Source organism: Meriones unguiculatus, chromosome 19, assembly GCF_030254825.1.
Source record: "Meriones unguiculatus strain TT.TT164.6M chromosome 19, Bangor_MerUng_6.1, whole genome shotgun sequence".
Classification (NCBI taxonomy): domain Eukaryota; kingdom Metazoa; phylum Chordata; class Mammalia; order Rodentia; family Muridae; genus Meriones; species Meriones unguiculatus.
Genome location: NC_083366.1, coordinates 43,015,620 through 43,024,455, shown reverse-complemented (window position 1 = coordinate 43,024,455; position 8,836 = coordinate 43,015,620). Strand labels below are relative to the sequence as shown.

At 38.4% G+C, this 8,836-nt stretch overlaps 1 pseudogene; it reads right to left on the bottom strand.

Moving 5' to 3' along the window:
• Positions 1 to 660: 660 nt before the first annotated feature.
• LOC110541018 (PRELI domain-containing protein 1, mitochondrial-like) lies at positions 661 to 1,487 on the bottom strand (annotated as a pseudogene).
• Between the last annotated feature and the right edge of the window lie 7,349 nt (positions 1,488 to 8,836).

The window sequence follows — 8,836 nt, the reverse complement described above, 5'->3', positions numbered from 1 at the left end:
AAGTAGAACTCCCAAGATGTTAGAGATGCAACAACTATAGACAGCAGCATATATGAAGTAGAGCTGGCCTGAACTTCCAAATGGCAGAACCGGAAAAGATGGACTGCCCAAACTATTTGGAGTCCAGAAGATCATGACTAAGTCCTACATGTCTGATATCTAAGCTATAAAACTTTGGAACAACACTGCTAGACTTTGATTTTGCTTAAATATGATCATTTTTTATGCCTTGATTTTTCCTTTTTTGAGTAAAAAACACATGAAACATGAAACTTATTTTTGCTTTTTAAAGGAGTCCATAATTAAGAGTTTCTGAAGTTTTTTAAAAGTTGGGTTTTTTTGAAGGGGGATCAAACCAAGTGTTAATTGAGTGCCAGTTTTGTGCTAAATATTGTTCAGGTATTTGGGACATACCAGAGAATAAAACAGAGAGCCCTGCCCTTGTGGAATGTAGTCTATCATATATTACAGCTTCACTTGCATATTGCCTGGGACCGTGGGCAAGTCACTGCACCTCTCTGCCCACTGCACCCTGAGACTGAGCTCAATACACTGCAGACATTGACCAGGCTAGCAGCCTGGCCCACCATCCAGACAGCAGAAGGATGGAGTTTGATATTTAGTAATCAAGTACACTAGAAAGAATTGAGAGAAAACAAGCTATTCAAGCTGCTGCTGCTGCTGCTGCTTGGTGGTGGCCTTATTGGCCAGTTCCTTGGCCTTCTTTGTAGCTGTCAGTGCCTTCTCATTTGCTCTCACTTTGGCCCCATGGGCTGTCTCAACAAGTGTTTCAGAAGAGGCCTTTGAAGCTCTGCCAACATGTACTGAAAGCCCTTTGTTGTATTAGTCACATTGCTTTTGAACTGGGCAAGACCAAATTCATTCATTCATTCATTCATTCATTCATTCATTCAGTATACAATGGTCTACCTGCACTTATGCCTGCAGGTTAGAAGAGAGTACCAGATATCATTATAGATGTCTATGGACCACTATGTGGTTGCTGGGAATTGAACTCAAGACTTCTGGAAGAGTAGTCAGTGCTCTTAACCGCTGAGCCATCTCAATTCTTGGACAGCCATGCCAAACAAAGACACAGGCTTCCTAATGGATTTTAGTCTAGCGACTGTTGTTGGAGTTCACACAGTAAATACATCATTCATTCCTCCACAATCATCAGCCAGGTATGGTTGATGATCTAGGTGAAAGTGGTCATGGGTCTGATTCTGTGAGTCCACAATAAAATCCTCTAGGATAAATTAAACATTGGGTAAGCAACACTGGCAAAAAACACTCACTCTGCCCAACAGGTCATCCTATTGGTCTTTGTCTGAAATCTCCAGGACAGAAGCTTCTTGTCAAGGGTTACCGCCTGGTCCATTCATATTTTTTTTATTAGGTTTAGGGTACCATTGCAAGAAGACAGCGAACACTTGGCCCCAGGAAATTTGGACCATGCTCTGACACAGAAAATACTTCACTATCATACTAACCAGGCAGGCTCAGCACTGGGGCAGCATCAAGGTGAAGAATGTGGGAGATGGGGAAGTTTAGGGGCACTACATACCAGCCAGGCTGGTAGCTCAGCCACTGCAAAACCCACATCCCTACTGCCACCATAAGGGACTATAGGACTGAAGTTGGGTTTTTTTGTTTGCTTGTTTGTTTGTTTACTTGCCTTTTTGGTGCTATTGTTCCCCTCCGCCCCCATGAGGATATAGTGATATTCAGAATACAGAGAATAAAGCTGGGCATGGAAGCTTATACCTGTATACCCTGCCAGAAGGAAACAGATTCAAGGTCACCCTTGGAATAACCAGCCTAAGATTAAAAAAAAAAAGATAAAAAACAAACTTTTCCTCAGAAACTTAGAGGTTTTAAAGAATTAGAGTATTTTTAAAGACCATGGAACTCCTAAAGTTTTGGTGTATTTCTTGTTAGGATATTAATATGAGCTCTTTTGGACAAACAAGGAAGAAATAATTATACTTTCAAGTTGTGTTTGTGAGTCAAAACTGACAAAGGGTAGAACATCGTAACTTCAGTGATCAAGTTGACACACTGTTGAGTCACTTGGAGGAGGTCATTCGATCAGGCTTGCCCAGACCACACCAGCTGATGTCTGTCTCTGAGGAATTTTTTTTTGTTTGTTTGCTAATTGATGTGGAAAGGCCCAACCTATTCTGGTGGTGCCATCTAAAAACAGGTGTGCCAGAGGTGTTTAAGAAACCAGTAAACCGTATTCTTTGTTCTTCCTCCATTGTTTTTTTGCTTCAAGCTCTAGTTCTAACTTCCTGCCTTGGCTTCCCTTGTTGATGGGCTGTAAGTGTACATTAAAATAATCCCTTTCTTCTCAAAGTTAGCTTTGGTTATAGTGTTTTTCATAGCAATAGGAAAGTAAAGAGCAACAGTAGATCAATGATGATTATAAATGAAATATTAAAAATCATTTGTCCTCTGTGACATTATAAATAAACTGATAATGGCACATTTCCAGGAAAAAAATGGAAAGCAAATATAATACCTTGACAATAATTATAAATCAAGTGGTATTTTCAAAACATAATTGATCACAAAACAGCAGGGAGACACTTTCCTTTAGCTCTCTATATTACCTACAATTTTAAAGTTTTTCTTAGTAGTCTCATGTATCTCAGGCCACTACATAGCTGAGGATATCCTTAAAGCTGCTTCCTTTAGGCAGGAATTACAGTCCTAAACTACCATACCCAGCATAGTTCTCTGTATGGTGAATACCCACTCAAACAAGTATACTGTCCAGTGTTTTAATGATTTCTTCTTTCATTTTCGAGTATTTTAGAATACTATAATGTGAGTGATACTTTGTGTTAAGATGTTTGAATAAAAATAAAATATATACTTTTTCCCAGAAAGATTTAAGCAAACTCTTTCTCTAAAAGATATTTCATGTCTGTAACATCTCAGTGTGAGCCTTAGATAAATTACTGCAGGTTCAATCTACTCTTTTCACCTGTTGTTTTAAATTTAAAAATCAAATAAATACAGTCAGAAAGTCATAAGTAATGAACGTGTTATGAGCATGTGTGTGTTTTACAGTTGCAATACACTTTTGGGTACATTTAGCATACAAGATGGCTTTATGCATGTCTTCAAACATTCATTTTATCATTTGCGGAAAAAGGCGAATTGGCTGCTTAGGATTACAATGCTGATGTGCATCACATCAAATGCAAAGCAGGAACCCCAAAGAGCCTTGGTATTACAGTCAGCATTTCACTTAGTATTTACGCTTAGTATTTCTTCTCAGGTGGCATCCCAGATTCTGGTCTCAGCACTAAAATAAACTACCTTTGAGGTGCTGCATTATTGTTTACTCTGTCAAGATAATGACTGACATTTCGTTTCCGTGTGAATAGTGACCGTATATATTAATCCCATGTTTATTTCACACAACTAGCAGAATAACACAAGAAAACAGGTGCATGCTATTATTATAGCCACTTGAAGTCCACATAGATGATACTTTAAAGAAACCAGAATTTACAAGTCACAACATCTTCCCAATCTGATGACCAGATTCCTGGCTTCCTATTTGTTTTAGTTTGGGCAACTTACTGTACCTTTTGAACATTTGACTTTCACGCAAAACATTCTGTTAAGTTTACTTGTGAGATAATGCAAAATATCCACAAATACATATTAGCTTTAGTATTTCAGAGTAAGATGTCTACAAAAAAAAGTCCATATCTTTAAATATAAAATAAACAGTGAAGTTTTCAGCGCTTCTAGGGGTGATTTACACATCTATACACAACTGAACAAAATGCTAGAAAAGACAAGTTTTAAATAATTACTGGAAGCAAAAACAAAAATAAGAAACAGTAGATATTTCACGTACTTCGAACAAAACTTTTTAAATGATTGGCCACCTCAATGGAAATAGAGAGATAGTAGTCATGTGAGGGTTGAAGGACAACAAATCTGAGGAAATGTGTACGAGGAAGTGTCAAGAAGAAATTCCCTACTTGCATGCTTATCTAAAAATTAATTTTTAAAATGGGAAAGAAGATTGTTATTGATCATGGCAGTCTGCTGGATAGATTGAAGTAGATTAAAGGACTCTGAGATAAGACCTTTCCTGTACAACGTAATTCACCAGAAATCTCAAACAGCGCTTGAGTTTCTAGTCATGTGCTCTAAAAACTGGCCCCATGGAAGCGGTTAACAAGAAGTGCTGTTGAAAACCCACCCTGAATTATCAGTGCTGGTTCTCTGTTTCTTTAGATACCACAGGCTTCAAAATATTTCTCAAAGACAAGAAGTGACCTTAGATTTCTAACATTCAGAATAAGGTTAGTTTAGAAAATTGACATGAAGTGGACACAATATTCAAGCTTGTTGCTCTGTCAAATTTTATTCTCAATAATAACTTCTTTTTTGCAACTTCTCATATTTTCAAACACTTTTTTGTTCACTTTTTTCTCTTCACTAAAACATATCTAGAAGGACTTTTATATTGCGTGTTAAATGTGAGATCTAGATAAGTTAAATGTAGGACTTAGAAATGAAGAGTGGAATATTTTTTGTTTGGGGAATATGTAATTCAGGTTTTACTACCCTGGACTGAGAAAGAATCTGAGCATATTCTTTTTTATTTTTTTTTAATGTAGCAGCAGCTTTACTCTTTCTCATCATACCATTTCTTATTATTATTATTATCTCTAACCAAGCATGTGAAAAACTTTAAGTCTCTGAAGAAATAAACTGAGCCTATTCTTAAACTGAGAGTTTACTAATCAACTTTGACCATTTCTCTTTTGAGATGAGGCCTTACTATGTAGCCCAGGCTTCCTAAGTTTTCAAGCGAATACTCTTTTCTGTCTCAGAGACCCTCCTTCTCAGAGTTCAAGTATGTGCTATCTCTAACACTTTCTTAGACATTTACCTTTTCAAATATTAGCTAAGTTAGGCATAAAAATCAAAGAGTATCTATCAGGAAAAAGGTAAGAAGAAGGTAAGCCCCCAAGTGTAAAACATATACTATGAAAAAATAATTAGTAATCAAAGTTTCTGGCTTTCTCCTTATGCAAATATTATTGAAAAGCATGCGTATGCAAATAATGATCTTTTATGACAGAACAAAAACGTGATTAATATTCTTGGCATATATTCAACTATAACAAGACTGATATGCAAACAAAGTGAGTCTCAATCAGAAATAGTACTCTATCATTTACAATCTAAGCACTTAGGGCATGCGGGAATAGGGGAGGCTATGCTTAAGAGACAAGGAGACTCAGCCGCCTCTAGGGAAGAGGCTCAACCATCATTCAGAAAGACAAATGCGATAGACACCAGAAGCAGAAAAAGACAGGGAAGAGGACAGGAGCCTACCACATAGCCCCTCTGAAAGACTCTACTAATTAAGGTATCGATGCAGAGGCTGAGACTCATAGCCAAACTTTGGGCAGAAGGCAGGCAATCTTATGAAAAAAGGGAGATAGAAAGACCTGGAGGGGAACAGGAGCTCCAAAGGGAGACCAACAGAGCCATAAAAACTGAGCCCTGGGGGCCCTGATGAGAATGATACCCTAACCAAGGACATTGCATGGAGGGCATATAAAACTCCGGCTTAGAAATAGCCCATAGACTTAGTCTCCAAGTGGGGTTCCTAGTAAGGGGAGCAGGGGCTTTCTCTGGTATGAACTCAATGGCAGACTCACTTATCACCTTCCCCTGTGGGGTGCATTAGGGGCATAGGGGGAGAAGAGAGAGGGAAGGTGGGATTGGGAGGAAAAGCGGGAGGGGGCCAGAGCCAGAATACAAAATGAATAAATTATAATTAATAATAATAATAGTAAAGAAAGAGTAAAAAAAAGAGACAGGGAGACATCTATCTAGGTCAGTACTTGTATATGACATACTGTTAAAATCTGTAAGCAATGGTAAAACACACTGGAAATGATATACTAGCATTACTTAAGAGACTAAAACTGTTATGTATACATTTCCACATCTTGAGAAAGATCGAGGTATCAAGGATTAGTTCATGAAATGTTTTCATAAGGTATTCTGAAAGACTTTTGTTGCCAAACAAACAAACAAAAACTGTGACTAAATCTGTCATCATTATTCATTCATTTTTTATTTATTTATTTATTTATTTATTTATTTATTTATTTAGGTTTTCAAGACAGAGTTTCTCTGTGTAGCCTTGGCTGTCCTACACTTGCTTTGTAGACCAGTCTGATCTCAAACTCACAGAGATCGACCTGTCTTGGCCTCACCAAGTGCGGGGATCACAAGCATATGCCACTGTGTCTGGCAGTCCTCATTATTTTCAAGAAGCTATTACACCCAAATAAGTTTGGAAGTGGCTAGGGAACCTCCTCTTTCCTTAAATAACAATGATTTTTTAAAATGCCTTTGGGTCTGCTAAGAAGCATTTACTCAAAAATACCACAGTCACAAAAGTTTCATAAAACATGGTCATGTGTTGTTTGTCTGTAAAAAGTAAGCCATAACAACATGTGAGGTAATAATGAGCTAAAATAATAATATAAAACTGATTTACTGTAAAAGTTAGGGGAAATTGCCATTGCCACTTGGTGCTTATGGGGACACTTCATAGCTTGTCTCTACTGTCTAGTGCTGTGGGGGATTAAATGAAAGCTGTCCTCTACAGGCTCTGCTACTTGAATACTTGGTACCCAGCTGATTGCTCTGCTGAGCAGCCTCATACCACTTCCAGTTTGCTCTCTGTACTTCTTGAACACATTTGGAAATCTGCAATCTTAGATTCCTACTCACACTGCTACGCTGTCTGCCAGCTGCCATTTTCCTGCCATAATGAACTCTTATCCCTCTTGAACCGGAAAACGAAATAACCTCTTCCTTAAGTCTCTTTTTTTAAAATTATTTTTATTAATTACAGTTTATTCACTTTGTATCCCCCCTGTACCTCCCTCCTTCCTCCTCTCCCAATCTCACCCTCTCCCTTCTCCGAGCATGTCCCTCCCCAAGTCCACTGATGGTGGAGGTCTTCCTCCCCTTCCTTCTGATCCTAGTCATTCAGGTCTCAGTGGCTGCATTGTCTTCTTCTGTGGCCCAGTAAGGCTGCTCCCACCTCAGGGGGAGGTGATCGAAGAGCAAGCCAATCAGTTCATGTCAGAGACAGTCCCTGTTCCATTACTATGGAACCCACTTGGACACTGAGCTGCCATGGGCTATATCTTTGCAGGGGTTCTAGTTTATCTCCATGCATGGTATTTGCTTGGAGTATCAGTCTCAGAAAATACATCTGTACCCAGATTTTTTTGGATCTGTTGTTGTCCTTGTGGAGCTCCTGTCCTCTCTGGATCTTACTATTTCTCATTTCTTTCATAATATCCCCTGCACTCTGCCCAAAGTGTGCTATGAGTCTCAGCATCTGCTCTGATACCCTGCAAGGTAGAGCCTTTCAGAAGCCTTCTGTGGTAGGCTCCTGTCCTGTTCCGTTCCCTGTTTCTCCCTCCTCTGATGTCTATCTTCTTTGCCTTTCTGAATGGAGATTGAGCTCTTAGCCAGCCTTCCTTTCTGATTAGCTTCCTTAGGTGTACAGATTTTAGTATGTTTATTTTATATTATATGTCTAATATCACTTATGAATGAGTATATACCCTGTGTGTCTTTCTGCTTCTGGGATACCTCAGGGGTATCCCAGGGGACTTGCTCTAAGAGCAGACTTACTATTGTGTTATTGCAAAGAAAGAGACCTTTCTTTAAAGGTGCTCATCCAGATACTGCCTTTCTTGAAACACGTACCCAATACCTCATGATGATCTTTTCCAATTTCGACCATTTACCTGCAAATTTAATTATTTCCTTGTTTTTTTTATAGCTGAGTAATATTCTGTTGTGTAGATGTACTACAATTTCTGTATCCGTTCCTCAACTGAGGGGTATCTACGTTATTCCCAGCTTCTGTCTATTACAAATAAAGCTGCTACAAACATGGTTGAGCAGATGTCTTTTGGATATATGCCTAGGAGTGGTAGATCTTAAGGAAGCACTCTTTCTAATTGTCTAAGACAGCGTCTGATTGATTTCCAAAGTGGTTGTATAAGTTTACATTCCCACCAGCAGTGAAGGAGGGTTCTCCCATCTCCACATCCTCTCCAGCATGTGTTGTCACTTGAGTTATTCATCTTAGCCAATTCTGATGGGTGTAAGTTGAAATCTCAGGGTCATTTTGATTTGCATTTCCCTAATGACTAAGGACATTGAACACAGATTCAATGCAATTCCCTTCAAATTACCAACATAGTTCTTTACAGACCTTGAAAGAAAAATTCTCAACTTTATATGGAATAACAAGAACCCCAGAATTGCTAAAACAATCCTCTACAATAAAAGATTTTCTGGAGGTATCTCCATTCCTGATCTTAAGCTGTACTATAGAGCAACAGTGATAAAGACTGCATGATATTGGCATAGAAACAGAATGGTGGATCAATGGAACTGAATAGAAGACCCAGAAATAAACCCACACATTTATGGACACCTGATTTTTGACAAAGATGCCAAAACCATACAATAGAAAAAAACGCTAGAATCTTCAACAAATGGTGCTGGTCTAACTGGATGTCTACATGTAGAAAAATGCAAATAGATCCATACTTATCACCCTGCACAAAACTAAGTCCAAGTGGATCAAAGACCTCAATATAAAACAGACACACTAAACCTGTTAGAAGAAAAAGTGGGGAAGAGCCTTGAACTCATTGGCACAGGAGACAGCTTCCTTAAGTTACTTTTGATCATAGTATTTTTGTCATAACAACAAAATAATTAACTAATACAGATATTGGTACCA